Raw genomic sequence first — 19,214 nt, forward strand, 5'->3', positions numbered from 1 at the left:
TCTTTGAGAAACCGCAGCTTCGATTACACAAAACGAAGCAGCACACAAACCCCGGGCAACCGAAAGGTGTTTTCAATAATTACTTATTATGTGTGTTTGGCGAATCAGAAACATCTGCGGCGAAATCGACTGAAAGAGCCCCAAAACATTCCTAAAATAGGAGTGACGCACGCAGGCTCGGAGACACACACAAACACACTGGAGGGCTACACTGCACCATTGTCAGTATGGGTCTATTTGTGGGCTGTTTCTTTAGCTGGCCGCAGCTGCGGAAATGAATATCAAATGTGTTTCTGCTCCCATAAATCAAAACCGTTTGCCGTGTTCTGACTTTCTTTCCCCTGTTTAAAGTCGATTTGCAGGGGCAGTATGTGTTACACTTACACCCCCACGGTTTAACTCTTTCCTCTGAACTACTCACAGAAAAGAGCTTAGGAACTGGAGGTTAATGCGATGCAAGCAGCATGGAAGCGTTTCAAGTTTTAAAAGAGCCAACAGAAAGTCTGAGAGATCTGAAACGCCAGCAGAAGCGGTTACAAACTCTGATATTTGAAACCTTTGCGCCAGAAAGCACCACGATTACCAGATAAGATCACCAGGAAGACTATGTGAACACTTGCGCAAACTTTTTAAGTTGTTTTTTGCCAAACTGGAAGCTTGCTAAAAGGTTCTGCAACATTCAGCAGTTGCTATTATGTAAATCACTGATTTTATTGGGGGGGTTTTATTGTGGGCCCATGAGAATCTACATTAGCAGATGAGAGAGGGCTTTGGGATACAAAAACGTACAAAGGGACCATTTTTTTACCTTAAGGCCCTTAAAAACCTCAACACTACCATAATTGTTAATAACTGCTTCTGGGAACAGCAACAGCAGTCTTTAATTTACATCCATGGTCTGTGATGGAGGTACCACTGCTGATATTTGGGCTGCCATAGTGGTACTCAGGGAAAGTTTTGGTGTTGTTTGCAAGGCAAAAACAAACAAATTAACTGCAATGAAGCACACCGTACATGTGAAAATTTTAACGGGATCTGATGCATGAGAAGAGCAAATAAATAGTTTTTGCTCCAGTTATCACTGAGTTTTATATGCAAAGCAGCCATATTGGATTTTGAGATTGGAGCCAGCGAGAAGCTCCAGACTTTGGCAGCTTGAAGTCGTAGACTGTCTCTCTAAACATTAATAACCCACAAATGGGTTTCAACAAACGTTTTCTTCTTCAGTGTCAAGGTCATTAAAAAAAACATATGCTCATGAAGTTTGGTGAATTTTACTTTACTAAGTCTATGGACAGAATGAATCTGCTTAGGTTTGCTTTGTACACATAAGAAGCTGAGATTGTGAATATCTGTAATAAAGTGATTGGTGGGAATTGGGAAGTTGGTTGGTTGAGAGGTTGGCTGGTTGGTTACTAGTAGGTTAGTTAGTTTGTTGGTTTGTTGGCTAGTTTGTTGGTCGGTTGGTTGGTTGGTTGGTCGGTTGATTGGGAAGTTGGCTAGTTTGTTGGTTGGTGCCACATGGCTGTGCTACAGACAAGAAACCAGCTTGGCTCAATGTTCCCCCACTTCATCACTTACTTCATCTCTTGCAAGCTTGGAGGTGCATCTTGCGTAAACTGGTTTCAACCTTTCCAGTTTTCCTTGATCGTTTCAAACACTAAAGCAGAACAAAAGCAAATGAAATCTTCTTTTATTCCTAGAGATTCAGATATTTGCATTTAATATCTTAAAATTTAGTTTTTTTCAGGAAAATGCTATTACTTTTCCTGGCAGTTGGGTGTAGGAAGGCTTGTCACTTTGGTAGGAAAAGACACTGCTGGTAATATCACAGAGCTCAGGTGCCAATCATAACACAGTGTGCACAAAAGCAGGTGAAAGAGGGTGGACTGCTGAAGGTGCTCCTGGCATCGGCTTTACATCTGCTTTTCAGGGATTAGAGGGGATTTAGCAGCGCCAAAATCTTATCCCAACCTACCGTCCAGGCCAAACCAACATGCACACTCCAGCTCAGGCTTCATGACAATAGACCTGGCTGTCTGTTGGTTTAGCATATCTGAATACTTGCTAGCAGGGATTGTGGAGGCCAGCTCTGATGTCCAAAGGCTCTGAGCAGAGAGAGAAGGATGAGGGAGGGAAGCAATACCAAATGGGAGAGTGCACAATTGCATATGCCTGTGTGTTCAAGTTGGGTAGGATAGAGAGGGGTCAGATGAGGCTGCATATGTGAGTGTGTATGTTTGGGAGAGAGGAATGTGAGGGGGACAAAGGGGGACAGTCAGCAAGTAGCATCCCATTAATACCAGCCCTAATCTCCACCCTAAGCACAGAGTATGTACACACACATCCAGGGAGATGGCCAGACAGACAGAAGGCGGAGGGCAGGGTGGGATGTGTGAACTCTGTTTTCATTCCAGAGTGAAATGGAAAGGAAGAGGAAATGTTTTCATTCCACGTGAAACAACCAACACCTACACTAGACTCAACACTGACAGAAATAAATGGCACAAACAGCGTCCGTGGCGGCAGCTGCGAATGCAATGCAACATCATCAGCCATCATTCTAGGAATATCTTTGCTTTCATGCCATGTAGCTTTCTGAGTGTCAGGAGATAGATTATCACCAAATCTAATGGAGTCTCTTGACTTTCCAATCACGTGTCGAAGGTTTCAGGTTGATTTTGGGGTGAAAGAAATCACAGCCCATTAAAAAAAAAAAGTCATCCATGTTGTTTTCTGAAGTTTGGTAAAATCAACATTGACGATACATCCCTGTGAGAGTAAACATGAATTTCCAGGTTGGGTTGTGATGATAACTGGGTTAGCATCAGACCTTGATCTGACGGAAAACCTGATCTAAACAGCGCCAGTGTTTACTCCTGACAGTAGATAGTGACTGAAAGTTTTTAGTCCTTGGTACAGCAGAACATGCTGTATCAACATCTTCCAGGCAATTGTGCATTTCCCACAGTGAACAATATTACAGAGATGGGCCACCTGCGTTTGTGGAAAAGTACAGCGGAAACCGCAGAGGCGTAAATTTAGATTGTGAGAGAGATGCAACGGCGCCAAGTAATTAAACCAAAATGGGTTTCTTTTATTATTTCTCAGTTTATCAGTTCTCAGACATTTTTTTTTGTTTCAGCGAGTAACTTAAAAGTTACTTTTAAAAAAAGTACAGGTTACTTTCTCAGAACTTACAAGTTGCTTACAAAGTATTTTTGGGAACATTGATGAATTATTAGGTGGAGAGGCCAGAGGAGAGCCGCCTAATTACTTAGTTACTTTCTACAACTTCCATGCTACTCTCTAGAACTTACTTTCTAGAGGGTTACAGGTTATTTTCCAAAACCTTTGCAAAGCACCAAGAATTGAGAGGATTCAGGAATAACTGATATATGCGAGTCCCAGACAGAACCCTGTAAAGTTCAGGGAAGTAAGTTACTGGTTCAGAGAAGTAATCTGTAAGATCTGGGAAAGTAAACGCCATGCTCTGGAAAGTCACTTGTAGGTTCAGAGAGACGAGCCTGAAAATTTTACAAAGTAGTCAGTTAGTCTCTAGTTTTAGGTTTTACTTTCAGCGAACTTATAGGATACTTTTCCGAAGCTTACTGTTGGTTCCTGAAAGTCTGTGCCAATCTGTTGTTGTATTATTGTTCATAAATTTTACACTGATTCCACTTATAGAGGTTTGCATTTCTGGATCTTATGCAACCAAAATTACTTCGAAACTAAGTTTGATTAATTGAAATTCCAGATTTAAACCAATAAATATTCTCTTTCCTCGTAGCATGAAGTTGTTTAGTATTGTTAAAATAAATGTATTTCGCTCCCTCCAATGAAAACTGCTCTAATGTCAGTAATTTAGCCAGGCTGAGTATTTATATTAGGACCATGTAGGACTTCTTGGTTCTGTCTGTTCATCATTTCTGTTTGGTTTCAATCGTTGGATAAAGTCCTGAGGAACACAAATTTCCCATCAGCTATTTTCCGAGCACCAAACGCTGAGACGCACATGTGAGTGCGGCCGTTCAAATAAATACCAGATTGCACCTCTCCAAACGTTGTTCGGTGAAAACCCTTCGCTCGCACGGCGCTGTCAGGCTCCATAAATTTCCCCTGAACGCATGTTCTTTTAGCATGCAGCCTGATGTGTTTAAAGCCCCGAGCCTGGCATGCAAGTGCCTGCTTGTGCTGCACACACACGCAACCATACCCCTCCAACCCACAGCGTTATTTTATTAAGCTCGGCATATTCACAGCCGATGCATTGGCTGAAATTGGTGGCTTTGCAGCCCTTTGCTCAGTAATTAAGCTGGAAATGATCAGATGGTGCGTGTCGCGTTGATGCTCTTTCATAATTACGTACGTGTGAGAATCCTTCGCTGCATCTGTACAGTAGGAAAGGAAAGAGCCTCTATGAGTCAAAGCCCCTCGCCTGCCATAACCCTCGCTCCTTTAAGCTGAGAATGGCAACATTAACAACCCCCTCAGTGCTGGAAGAAGTGATGTCAGCCTCTCCTCTCGCTGAAACACCAGCACAAACAAATAACTGAAACCCCCTGGATCGCTAACATCAGACACTGGCGCGGAGTACCAGCCGAATCTAGCCAGCCCCTGCGAAACACACGCACACAGAGCCACCTTTGGTGTGCACTCCTACCCTTCCTTCGCTGAATGGCCACATTCATAGCCGCCTGCATCGAAACATAAACCGCTATTAATAAAACAGCAAGGGCCCGCTTAATGGCACCTGCCTAGCCCTGCCAATGTACACCCAAACCCACTCCGGCAACAAGTGTTATCATAGTCTGCCCTATGAGCGGTGCAATAAAAAAATATGGTAGAAACATATGGGGAAAGTAAAAATCCTGGCGATTTACTGAGTGACGGGGGGCGGGTGGCTCTGAGCTGCAAGTGGAAGACTATTTACAGCCAGGTGTGAGCGCAGGAACACCAGGCTCTTTAAACACTCAGCATGAAGAATCGGAGGTGATAGCCAGCCTGTTTATAAGGTAGAGAAAAGTGGTGCTACGTAAAGAGCCCTTGGAATAAAACCAGCCGGAGCGCGTTGGGGCGCCAATGGAAAATGAAGCCGTGCCATGCTAAAGGATGTGCCAGAGTTTCAGGCACGAAGGGGAAGAAGTTCATAAAAGGGAAGATGATGATGACAAAAGAAGACTGTAGCTCGTAGAAAAGTGTGTGACATGTTATAAATGTTTTATAGTGCAGCAGATCAAAACCTTTCACATGAGAATAGGAGAATTTAACTTGACCAGATGTTCACAGAGGCTAGGCTTCTGAAAACAAACTTTAGCCACTGAAAAAATTCAAGATGACTGCCATGGTCACCTAAAATTCACAGGATTTATCACAGATGGATACTTTTGGTGTCAAATCATAATTTTTTTTACCCATTGAAATCATATTTACTGATAAGTTTTTGATTTTTCAAGTTGGCCACCATGGTTGTTGCTCTAAATCTATTAATGTGTTTGGTGTCAAATTATAACCTACATACTTTGAATTGTAAAAATCCTATATATCTTTATGATCCTGTATTTTTTTTTTATTCTTTATCTGGTGGAGATTTTTCAAAATGGCTGTCATGGTTTTAATGGAGAATATATGTGTGCATTTTAGATGGTCATGGCGGCCATCTTGAATTTTTTCAGTGACTAATGTTTCTTGCTTTAGAAATCTACTCTCTGGGAACATCTGGGCCTTTCCATTCTCATGTGAAAGGTTTTGATGCATATTATTACTTTAAAAACATGATGTTTTTCATCTAAATAATGAAATTGGTCAACAGTTCATGGCTAAAAAAACTGTGGCTATGTTGAAAAATGTTTGTTTTCCAGAAATTGAAGTGGCTACTGAGAAAAACTACAAACCATACAAGCTGAGGGGTAACCATGCACATTTTTATGCTTGTATTCACATTCGAAAGATTTTACAGTAACATACTGCACTATTAACAGTAACTAGAGGAAGAAATTTGAGTGAAGAGAAACATTAAGACACTTTATAACCTCCCAGGTTATGTGCAACTTTAATAAAAATAAAACAGCACTTTGTTGGAGAAATTGTGGCACAACAGCAGATTACTCATACATCTTCTGGGACGGCTCTCTAATCCAGAAATATTGGGAAGACATAAAAGTAGCAGCTCTACGTTACGACGTCACCAGGTAACTCTGAACCCATCCAAGCACTGAACAGAAGCTTGGAACAAATCAATGCATGGAGGCGCCATAACTTTATGTGGCTGAACAAAAACAAAACTGAAGCTATTATCTTTGGACCCAAGGAGGAACGATCCGGAGTGAGCTACAGCTACAGCTAGAAACCAGAGACGGACTCAGACCTGAACATTCAGAGCCACATAAAGACAGTTACAAAGTTGGCCTTCTGTCACCTGAAGAACATTTCCAGGATTTAAGGACCGATGTCCCATCAAGAAATAGAGAAACTTGTCCATTTAGTCGTATTGATTACCAAAACCGGTCTCCCTAAAGAAATCAATCAGAAAGCTGCAGCTAGTTTATAAATCAATGAACACATTAAAGATCTGCTGTTGTTGTACCAACCTTCCAAAAGTCTACCCTCTCCAGAACCAGAACCAGACATTCTATTCTCCACTAATCTAGAACAAACTTCCAAAAAACTGCAAAACATCCGAAACACTGAGTTCCTTCAAATAAAAGCTAAAATTCCGCCTGTTTAGAGTAAAACCTGGAAAAATGATTGATATATTTGATGATGATTAATCTTGATGATTCTGATTATTTGATCAAACTGCTTGTTTTATGACTGGTTATGGTATTTTGTTTTTCTCATGTAAAGCACTTTGTGGTTGAAAAAAGTCAAATAAACTTGACTTGACTTGAAAGGCTCTCTGGACTCCTCGTCAGAAAAACCCCTTAATGTGGAAAAATAATCAAACAAGGCCTATTAAGTCTGAATAATACTTTCTTTGTGGTGCAATAAGTTGCAATACTTTGCATTTTATGCACTGCATGGGTAAAGCCAAGAGGCTATATGTCCACACTATAACTTTTCTACTTGGGCACTAAAGGGAAAATCAGGATCACTTCTTAAAATATTTTTGTGGTTGGTTTGAGGTATTTTCACACACTACACATCACTCTTTCCCATCTTTCAGCTCTTAGCGCTCACTGAAAAACACCGAATATTGTAAGGGTTTTTTTTCTCCACTTGTGGCAGACTTTGGCGTATCCAAAGCCTGAGGAGTGCTACGCAGCACCTGTAAGTCCACTTGCTTCCTTGCCTGTAACCACAGGCGAGGACAGGGGGGCGACGGGGCTGCAGAGTTTTCCCAGGCTCGGCCAAGGTGAGCATAATGGCTGCTGTGTTCCCCCTCTCACTGCATCTCCTGCGAGATCTCTTTGAACCGGGCGGCCATGTCAGCGGCTCCCAGCCCCCAGCCGCCATGCCGACCTTCATGTGCCCACAGGGAGCGATAGGCTGGGCGCCGACAGATCCAAACAGCGTACAGCACGAACACACACACACACACGCGCGCGCGCAAACAGGCGGGTGTGGGTTTTGGGCTTTTTGCCTGCAGAGGACGGGGGTATGAAATGAAATAAAGAGACGCTGCAGGAATATGAAGTTTTACAAGCTGCGAATGCAAGACTGCGCCATAAAAGTTTTTTGTTGCCTTTTTGTTTTACAGGTGACTTATTATGCTTCCTTGAACAGGTTATTATAGCTCTATGGGACATAAGAAACATTTTCATTACATTTTTTGTTCAAAAGCATTCTGTGGTAATGAGATTTTAGTCTGGTCAGTTCTGCCTACACTGCAAAAACACGAAATTTTAACATGCATCTTTGGTTTAGTTTCCAGTGCAAATATCTTAGTATACTTGAAATAAGGCAAATTAACTTAAAAGAAACTTGTTTAAAGTAAATGATTCCTTAATATTGATGAAAAAGTCCTTGTTCCATTGGCAAATTATTTAACTCATAACACGGAAAGAATAGCTTAATCTGCCAATGGAATATTAACTTTTTCATCAATATTAAGGAATTATTTACTGCTGCTGTTGGCCACGCCCCCCAACTCAACGTTTACACTCACACGTGAAAATGACTGCAAACAGATGCACAATTACTCAGCCATACATCTTTGAAAAGCAGAAAAAGGGCCTCCTGTACAGGCAACAAAAATGCACCAAGTGGTTTCTGGATGGTAAGTCAACAACAAAACACTTGTCTTTTCCAGCAGCCATTGTACAGTGCATAAACCGATAAAACCAGCTGACCAGAAGTGCTGGAGCTCAACTTAGGTTGCTAGGTAACGGGCGGAACGCTGCTGGGGTTGCTAGGTAACGGGCTGAGCCTGCTGATTTGTGACATTATATTCTGAAGGTTTTTGAAATGGGTCATTTTCCAGTCATCAAAAAACATTACGTTATTGCCAAAAAATGGCTGAGAGATTTTTTTAGAAGCAGTACAGATACAAATGGAAGTACAAAAACATGCAAAATGTGAATTTGCATAATAGGTCCTCTTTAATTAACATAATTTATGTTTGTTATTATCAAATGCTAAATGCAGAGTTCTGTTCTTGTTATTTCTACAAGCATCATAGGTTTGCTTCCCCTAAAGTTGGCATGTTTCACTGTCTTGAAATTATTTTTGATTTTATTTATGAAAATGAGACAGAATATAAATGGATGCAACTATTTTCAGATCTATATTGGATCATTTTTCATTCAACAACATAGTTCTGGATCACTACGTTAAGGTTTGTGGTAGTAAAGGAGGGTGAAACGTTTTAAAAGAACCTTCACGTTCAGTCAAACACCTTGCAGAGCAACGTGACTCTTGCTGCTCAGGTAGAGTACACAGCTGTGGTGCTGGCGCACGATCAGACAACCCGCTTCCTCTATCAAAGGTCATCACGCTGCTGTTTATACTATTGCCATTTAAATCTGCGTTACAATGACACAGCAAAAGCAGACACAATGGATGGACATGAACCCCCGATGGGAGCTGATAAAACACTTGGGTCTCATGCCAAAATACAGAGAATGCAAAAAGTACTAACAATACTGTGGCTCCGTTTTTTGTTTTTTCATGTTATTCACAGCATGAAAAACTTTATTCTACCAAAAACGACCACCGCGCAGTCTGGGCGCAGCTTGGAGGTGTGTGCGCAGCTCTTAGTTCAAACTACTTCTGATTTCTTTCCTGCATTTAATCTGCAGGAAATAAATCAGATTTCAAGAAACTGTTTTTTAAACATGGTTTAAAAAACACAGTTTTCTTCATTCCCCCAGCAACCAGCACAGCTTAGTCTGGACGCAGTTTGGAGTTGTGTGTGCGCCTCTCAGCTTGTCCTCCTTTTCTATTGACCAGGAGAATATAATTTTTTTTTTTTCATTTAAAATGCAACTCAAGAAACACTTTAGTCTCCCAGCAACCACTACAGCCGTGTCTGGGCGCAGTTTGGAGGTGTGTGCACGCCCCTCAAATCAGACTCATTCTCTATTCACCAGGAAATTGGGATTACTTCCCCCCCCCATTTTAAAAATATCAACTTAAAAGCACAGCTTTCTTCAGTTTTCCAACTCAGCTCATTTTCTGCATTCGGATGATAAAAAAAAAAGAATTTTAAAAAGTGTAAAAAGTGATTTTATGAGTGTGTATGTTTGTGTGTTTGCACATGTGAACCATTTCGAATTGAGACACCAAGAAAGAGTTGTTGTCTCTTTCTGGATAAGTTCAGCCAGATCCATCTTGGCTCCTTCTCTCAGATAGCAGCTTTTATGGATCTTGGTCCTTGGTCTCTCCAAGAGTGTAAATCGCTCTCCCAGGGCTCCACGCGCTTTCCGTTATTCCTGACATTTATCTGGACGCAGCAGACGTACCACGGAGGACGTTACTTTCACTGCGGCTCCCTAAGGGCCACGAGAAATGGAGGCTGTGATACAAACAAGATCACGAACCAGGATGATGATTCTCCTCGTGGATTTTTTATTTTTCCTGCTTGACAAATGAGAGCCTGAAGTCTCTGTGGAGAGACAAAAGAAGCTGCAGAACTTGAGGAGTTTCACGTTTCCTCAAAGTTATGGGACCCAGAATCACTTTCTTGGAAGCGAGTGCATCCATGTGCAGCTAAAGCTCTGATTCATAGGATACGCCACACATCCGACTGAGGAGTCATAAATGAAAAGCGGATGACTACAAATCTTCTGATTCTTCTGTAATTTTTCTGTATGTTTGTGGTAAAATAGCCAGGCTGCTGAAGAGATTTTCAGTATATTTGGCATGGAAAGCAAGCAAAATATGATGAGCAGTACATATTTTTACTGAAGTAAAAGTAAAAAGTGACCATCTAATAAATTACCTAAGAGTAAAAGAGTATTTGGTAAAACATCTACTCAAGTACTGAGTAACTGATCAATTTTTCAATCATTTAATATTTTAAAATGACATCATCAGATGGACCAAAATATAAAGTTAGGTGGAAATTTTGGTATTTTAAGGACCAAAATGACAATAATTGATAGACATAGCAAAAAATAACAAAATCAGGCAAAGATTTTGTTATTTTGAAATCGATTCACTGTGCAGTGAATCGATTTCCAACTTCCCCAAAAATCTGAAATCTCTGAGAAAGTTGTGTAAAAATTTAATTTCTCTTATGTTGCAACTGAGAATTTAAATAACTCCAACCTTTAGTTTGAGTTTTTATTTATAAATCACTCGTCAGCACCACACTGGTTGGCATCTCTGCTTTTAAATCTTTAATTATAAATATTTTTAAACAAGGAGTAAGACGGCACACCAAAGCGGTTTGTTTTGGTGGCTGATAGCCAGATTTTTTTTTCCATAACTGATTTGCAGTTGCGTCTTTTTCTTCATAATTGCTCTTAAATACATGCCTCCAGCTCCATTTGTGCTGCTTGTGGCTGCATCTTTAATTGCATAAAAATTAAATTGTGGGTAAAACAAGTGTGTGTTGAACATGCATAAGAGTTTCCCTTAATTAAATATTTCCACTTATTTTAACAATGTTTTTGAAAGTCAACTCAGTGAAACACTGTGATATTGATCGTGGGTGTCAGGTTTAAATGTTGTTAAATGTTTCTATTCTCCGCTAATCAGAACAAAGAGATTAAATAATTAAATCAACTCCAAAAAACCGCAATAATTCAAACTGTTCCCTCTGAAAGAGGCACACAGGACATAAAACTACTAAATTTAAACTACCGACGAGACACATAGGTCACTAAATTAAAAATGCAAAAATTACTTTGATATTTTTAAAACATTTTTTGTCCTATTTAGCTTTACTTGCTAAACAAATGTGTTTTTATTAATTAAATCTTTTTACACTGCAAAAACACAAAATCATACCAAGTATTTTTGTAGTTTCTAGAGCAAATATCTTCCATTCAAATTCAAAAATACTTTATTAATCCCAAAGAGAAATTAAATATTATTATGAAATAAGACAAAACTAACTCACAAATAAATTTCCATTCAAATATATAGGAGCTTTTTAAGTCATTAATTTTAATATTGGTGAAAAAGCACTAATTATTTCACTCATAACAGGGAAAAATGTGTTGTTGTAAGTGAAAGAGTCTGCCTCATTTCAAGTGTACTAAAACCTATAAATACTTGGTAAGATTTTGTGTTTTTGCAGTGTCATTAAAGATCCAAAATATATTTTAAAAATCTGACATTTTTCAAACTTTGTGTTTTGGAATAAAAATTTGGCCTAAAATTTTGTTGCCAAAACACGTTTGGCAACAAAAGTGTGGCCAACAAATTTTTACCATTCATGACTTCTGGTCAGGGGCCCAACAAAACCATTTCAAGGCCCTCGTGCCACACATTGGACACCCTTGGCCTAAAGTATTAAATATACCTAACAATCATGACTTTTACTGTGTGGAGAGAAAATATAAGTCTCACCTGAACAGAAGTTGCAGTTCCAGCAACGTCAGTCGACGTCATGTTGCGTCAGCAGTCACTCTACTGCGCATGTCACTTTCAGAACGACAAAAATACATTATTCTAATTATTTAAACTATTTACAATTAGGCTAATGAAATAATTTACAACTAGCAGCCAGCGCCAATCACGTCTTTTCACCCGGCGCACCATTGCGGCATCTGCAGCTATCAGAGGTTTTATTTTTAGCACACCCATCTCTGCACCTCCACTGTCTCCCGTTCAATCCGCTGCATTTTTAATTTTTGAAGGCATAATTTATCACCTGCCTTGATTGATGCAGCTACATCTTCATTTTCCCCTCTGATCGTGAACAAACTAATTAATAAGTTTACTTTTCTTTTGTACGCTAATCTCACTGAGAGCTGATGATTTTAACAAAATTGCAAAAGAAAAAAAAGAAAGTCAATATCCGACGTTTGGGCCATTTTCTCTTGTCATTTATTGACTCACCTCCATTTAATGCGCGGGTCCTTAAAACGCATCTCATTCACTAATGTCAGTTTAGTAGAATAACTTATTTTATCACGCTGTGATAAACAGATGTAGTCCACTGACTGGCAACATGCTAGCTAATGTGAAAACTGCCACATTAATACTGATAACCATGGCAACCAGCGGCTCGTTCTGCGGGCAAGTTGCGCGCGCATCCACTGTGTTTACAAATGAATAATCTCTCTATAAAATTAAATAGCGCATTATCATCTAACATCCTCCTGGAAAACCTAAAATTTCATCCATTTTGGATTAAAAAAAAACACAAACAAAAGACGACATGAAAGTTTGTCTGGTGTGTGGCCGACAGAAATTACGTCACTTCCTTTCGGTGGCGAGTCGATCGACACTTAATCAGCGAAGTCGCTCCAGGCTTAAAAGAAGAGGAAAAAAAAACACTAAGAAAGAAAGAAAAAACACTAATGATGATAATTATACCCCACAGGCTGCCATACATAACAGCTGGGCCTGGGAGCCATCATACAGCTAGATGGTGCATCTGCACTCAACACTAACCAAACACAGATGGGAGTTATTGGCACATAGCTGCATGGTTAGCAGCAGTAGGGGGTCGGCCTTGGACCTACAGATCCGAACTCACTGTTGCAGATTTCCTATTGCTTGAACACGTAAATAAACTGCTCCCATGACAAGTTTATTTTAATTAAACGGCAAATGAAAGTCTTGGTGGTAGATATGATAGCTCAATCTGAGAAGACCACACAGATCTGCATCACTGAATCAAGACAATTACTGCTGCAGGCGAGATCAGGGCAGAAATATGAGAACAGGTCTTAGCATAACATCTACGCACTCCCAGACAAAGCTCCTTCAGCTTTGTTTACTTTCCTTTATCACACTCATCATCATCCCGTTCCATCTGATGATGGTACCATCTGACTGCTACATGTGGAAACCATAAGAGAGAACGCAAAAATGACGCCCAAGCATATGAAGAAGTTAACAAAAAATGTACTTTAGATGGAAATAAATGGTTGACGTGAACCTACAATGGAACTAGTTGAACTCTATGACCTGTCATTTCTTCCAGGATCATGTTTTTTTCAATGAGGAGTAATGATCTTATGGATTTAAGGCCAAGAACTTTGCTTTTTGGGTCAGTAAGGTCTTTGACGGAAAACCAGAGAAATTAGAAAACAGTTTCTGGATGAAGAAACTTCCACACAACAGATAAAGCAAGTTTAAATTGCTTGTAACTTATTATTTTTCCTTTATTATGTGTCTCTTCTTAACAGACGCAGCTGAGTTTACCATTACAAATGTGCGCAAAACTTTGTCAATTCCTTCCTAATGTTGAAAAAAAAACACAGTTTCACAATTGCTGTGTTTCCACTAAATAAAAAATGCCATTAAAATCACACGTGAAAGAGTTTGTTCATGCGATAAATCACTAAAAAAAACGACTACTTCCTGCTTTCTTCTTCATGGTTTTCGTCAGTAGTAACATCCTGTTGTTGATCGTGTGACTCGTGTGATGCTGAACAAAGTGTTTCCATTGCAATTTTGTGAAATAAACAAATTTTGATAAGACCAAAAAACCACCCCATCCTAGCTCTAAATCTTTTTATCAAAGCATTAGTCTTTTTAAAATTAATTTTCAATTTGTTTTCAAAATGTTAAATTGCACAATAATATGATCAGTAGAAACATGGCTATAGAAGGTAACATTTTCTGAAAATTGACAGACAAATTTTTTCTAACACAAGAAACAAGGATAAAAGTTGTAAACTAACTTTTTACATTTCAGAGTTCATTAATCTGAGTTATAGTGTGCTGGCTCCCTACTAAAATCAATGCATACCAAAAACAAAACACCAAAAGAAAATACCAAATGCATTAAAGTCACAGACATTTAGGGAACAGGTATGTTAAATACCCAAAATTTACTATGTTTTCCTAATATTGCTTTTGTTTGTCGCCTATTTACGCACTACTGTGTGGAGCAAATGTAAAATATTCTAATGAAAATGGAGCTTGGTAAGCTAAAATACCAAGGAGCAAAGCTACTTCACATGCTATTAATTAGCGTCTGCAAACCAGTCAATCCAGGAGTTCCCTCATTTTCTATATACAGCTGATTGGCTGTTCCCAAAGAGCAGCTTCTGCAGTACTGCTAAGATGGTTTCCACTGTGCGTATTAATGCATATTACCATATATTTGGTGTTTAACTATGAAAATACGGAGTAAGAATTGTTTTAAAGGTGGATCTCGAGTATTTGCACAATTTAGATATCTGTGGATGGTTGTAGTCCTGCAATTACCAGAGACACGTGGTACAAACAGACTAAGAGTGTGCCAAGAAAACTTCTCCTGCACCATTAAACCACAACCACCAGCCCGAACCGGTTATGCAAGGCAGGGCGGATCCCTGCCTTCATTTTGTTTACGCCAAATCATAACATGTCTGTTTAAATGTGGCGGCTAAAATTGAGGCTCATCAGGATGAGGCAGCTTTTTTCCAATCTGTTATTCTCCAGTTTTGTTGAACCTACATGAACTGTCGGTTCATGTTTGTCCATTTCGCAACTTCTAAATACCTAAAGGCATTGAGTTGCTTCCATGTTGATTCAACATTTGTGGATTTGTGGTAATAAGAACAGAAGTACCTAATAAATCTAATAAAGTATCCGGTTAGTTTTGTACCTGGAATATAAAAGACAGATCTTGCATCCAAAATGTGATTTTGTAAACACTGAAACTGTGAGAATGATTCCAGCTGAACATGTTCTGGACCTTTAAAGCTTAGTGTTACTTTCCTGCTGGCTGTAGGTTTCCTTTGTTTTGTTTTTTGATGGAAACACAAGTTGCAACAGCTCAATTTACCATGGAAGAATGGAGAGGAAAAGAAAACATGGCCATGTTTAGACAAACAGGTACAGATTAGCAATCAAAGAGAAAGCAATGAAAGTATGAAAAACGTGTTTGTTTGACTGTTTTAAATGTCAAACTCAATTTTTTTTACTTGAACGAGTCTTGACATTTTGAAAGTCAATTAAAAGATGTAATTCTTATGTTTTTTTTAATCAATTTTTATGTTTGTTTTTGCTTTGTGTATTAAGTTATTTATTGGATCATTTCAGTTTTACACCCTGTGATATGACATTCATGCATAATACAAAACACTACACGTGCATGAGGCACACATTTAACATACACAGAAAAGAAGAGAAAATTTTTATCAGCATTTTTTAAAAACAACAAAACCATTGTTTGTGTGCTGCCACATAAAATGGGCATTTAGATGAGGACACAGAAAGCAGAAGTGGGTAAACAAAAAGAAGAAATCGACTTGACTGTTTTTATTCAAAAAGGACATCCAGCCAGTTAGATTCAAGAATGAGCGGGAAAAAATAAAAAGAACGAAAAGAGGAATGTTCAAATGATGGACAACAGCGGCCTCTGGTGGTGAAACGTGTAACTGCAACGTCAATAATTATATTTAACAAATCAAACTATTTTCACTCTTACTTCTTACACGATTTTGATCACTTTCATAAAAAAAAAGTAGTTATGTTTTCCTTCCAGTTATTTTAAAACCAAACATGTTTTACAATAAGTTTTAGTTGTAAGTTTAAAAATAATGCCGGCCTAACAGGTTAAATCATATAAAAAAGAGGCCAATATTTAAATAACTCTTATGTCTTTATTGAAGTCATATTTCAAAACTAAAATTGTTTTTTTTCCTGGTTGTCGGTCTGCGCAGATGGAGTGCTACTGCCCCCTGCTGTTTGTGAATCCACACAACTAGATAAAATAGGGCGTGAGAATACACAGTAAACTGCGGGCATTGTCAAAATGCATCTATATTTAAATATTTCAAAATTAAACATAAATAAAGACTACCTACAAGTACAATAATTAGAAACTGAATGCTACTAAATGGAAGAAATGCTTAAAAAATATATAACAATAATAAAATAAAAAATACTAGGATATAATTAAAATATTTAAACATTTGTATAACTAAAGAAAGAAAAGACAAGACAACAATGCTGTCCACACATTGGACAGATGGCCAGATCATCACAGGAAAACACTGAGACACGTTCAGCTTCCTTTCAGTTTTTATTTTTAAAAGTTCATCTACAGACAGAATCACACTGTAGACCCAAAAGCAATTACCGAACCGGACTTAGTTTTAGTGGCAGAACATTCCAGAAGGAAATACCAAAAGACTGCTCCAGGTGAGGCTCGAACTCACAACCTCGGCATTGCTCTGCAGTGTACTGACTTATAAGTACCGCGCGCTAACCGATTGCGCCACTGGAGCCTACTGTCAATGGTGGGCATTTGGGGATATAACCATGCAACAAACGTATGACGTGTAGCCGTGACGACACATTTTTTATGTACAACGTTTTATTTTCTTATTATTCTACCAATTACATGTAGATAATACATTACACAAACGTTTAGAGTCCGGAGGAATGCGTCAACGGAAGATTTTTCTGTTTTATCTGTACATTATCTGTTCGCGGAACGACATAAAACCCTCAAAAATGGGTATTAATACAAGCAGAGCCGTGATTAAACTTAATATAAAACAAATAAAGATAGCAGTGGCCCTCGATGAACCTCCAGTGTCTCTTTTTAACGACGTGGAAGTTCCCTGCGTGTTCACCAGTGGTGTGTTGTCCAAAAAATGGACATCCATGCTGTGAGAATTCGTCGCGGAAGCGCGCACGTTAACGTGGTACAACAAAACGTACGATTTCCTCACTAAACTCGTCTTTAAAGTGAGTGAAAGTTGGATTAAACTGTATTTTCAGTATGTCTTGGAACAAAAATATTTACAAATAATAGTTACAAATGTAAATCTTTACTAGATTTGCATAATCAGGCCAATTATTCCCCAAATTCTTAAAAAGTATATTTAATTCACCAATTCAGCTCAAAAAAGTTATATGAAGTCCTTAAAAAATTAATATTAGTATATAAATATTTATTTTACAATCCATTTTATCTACTTAGATATATGTATATTAATTCAGCTTTCATCCTGGAGTTAAATAATTAAGTGTATATTATTTTTTGGAAGACTTTGCAAGACTATTTGTTTCCATTTATTTAGGTTCTGATCCCAGTTTTGACAAATTGTGAGCTGTGATCAAACCAAAATACCTCAATTTGTTAATAGTACAATAACATAATTTGGAAAGCCTTCTGTATTTTATTAAATTCTGACTTTTGGGAATGATATACTCACAGGTTGTCATTCACAGATGCAAATGGAAAGCTGGAAAACAACTTTCATTGTAAATAACTGTACTATTATTGGATAGCCATATATTTCATATTATATATTTATTTATTTCCAAAGCAAGAATAGCAGGATTAATGGCTGTAATTATGTTAACCCTCTAGTGTAAAACCAGTAGAGGTCCTCATTCTCCAAAGTTTTGGTGGGACATTTCTCACCAAGTACCAGTAAAACAGATCCAAATGTCTCAACAATTACCTAATCTAGTGCATGTCCTGATGCAAGAAACACAAATTTAGGAACTAGTTTTTGGTGTGTGCTGATCAAATAAAGCAGCCCAGGATGAGATTTCAATGATCATGTTTAATTTACAACATGTAACCATGGGTGTGCACATACAGTGGAATGGTGCATACCAAAGACATAAACATAATGGTGCACAAGTCAGTTAAGAAACATTTGTAGACTGTAGATGAATAAAAACATAAATTTTCAGTTTTATTGCCAAAAAATAAACAAAATTAGTCCTTAATATTCTTTTTTTTTCTAAAGACATTACATTCAAGAATAATTTCAGCGACTCCAGTATTTTGTTTTTATTATGGCTCACAAAGTTAGAACAAACAGCACATAAACAGTAAATAGACATGTGCATTTTGATGCATTTATTCTTTAAGAATTATTTAAATCAAACACAACTGCAAGCAAATACTAAGTGCTGCAAGCCAAGTAAGTGCAAATTAAGGTTCTTTATTTATTTACCTTTTTCTACTGTCTTGACCTCTTGTTTGACCTCCTCCCTATTTAAAGGTGCAGGCTGTTTCTGTGGAGTTTGCATGCTCTCCCTGTTCTTGCATACTTGTACTCTGGACGGAGATAAACGTTTCAACTCAACATGAGTTGTTTTGTTAGCGGTGGTGGATCAAGAATAAAGACATAGTGTCACGAGAATAAAGTTGCATGGGAAGTAAGTCATAATAATGTGACTTTATTTTCATAATACTACAACTTTATTCTCATATTATTATGACTTTATTCCCATATTATTGACTTTTTTCTTGCACAAGTTTATTTTAGTAATTTTATGACTTTATTCTTGTAATTTTATTTTTTTATATTTTATTTGTATGGTCCTACTACTCTGTCATATTTCTGCAATGTGATATTCTCAGAATATATATTTATTTTATTTGAGATTAAAGACATTTTTAAAGAATTGTTACACAAATTTCAGTCAACTAAAACAATACAGTAAACTATTTAACGGACAGATGTAGAAAAACTGAAGGAAAAGAAAAGCAACTGGAAAAAAGACTAGCTAGCATTAGCCAAGGAAAAGCTATCATGTAGCTTTGCTATTCTGGTCATGTTTGTAGGATCTTTGTTGTATTTTTTAATTTTAGACAAACCATATAAAGAAGATTTGTAGCTATTGAGTGATCAGAATATCACCTGTGCTAAACAACTCCTTTGGATACAGAGAAATAAGATCAGACAAGC

At 38.1% G+C, this 19,214-nt stretch overlaps 1 long non-coding RNA gene and 1 other non-coding gene across 2 annotated transcripts in view; both read right to left on the bottom strand.

Moving 5' to 3' along the window:
- LOC103154917 (uncharacterized) overlaps positions 1-12,886 on the bottom strand; it is a 107,360-nt gene extending 94,474 nt beyond the window's left edge. Inside the window, exons 1-2 of the long non-coding RNA XR_477988.2 lie at positions 12,451-12,886; positions 11,959-12,033 (exon numbers count right to left, since the gene is read on the bottom strand). This is a non-coding gene — a long non-coding RNA (uncharacterized LOC103154917). The remainder of the gene's footprint in view (positions 1-11,958; positions 12,034-12,450) is intronic.
- A 3,804-nt stretch (positions 12,887-16,690) lies between these two features.
- trnai-uau (transfer RNA isoleucine (anticodon UAU)) lies at positions 16,691-16,784 on the bottom strand. The gene is made up of 2 exons: positions 16,747-16,784; positions 16,691-16,726 (listed from the first exon to the last, which is right to left on the bottom strand). It is a non-coding gene; the product is annotated as a tRNA-Ile (tRNA).
- Positions 16,785-19,214: the final 2,430 nt, after the last annotated feature.

This window comes from Poecilia formosa, unplaced genomic scaffold, assembly GCF_000485575.1.
Source record: "Poecilia formosa unplaced genomic scaffold, Poecilia_formosa-5.1.2 Scaffold406, whole genome shotgun sequence".
NCBI lineage: Eukaryota > Metazoa > Chordata > Actinopteri > Cyprinodontiformes > Poeciliidae > Poecilia > Poecilia formosa.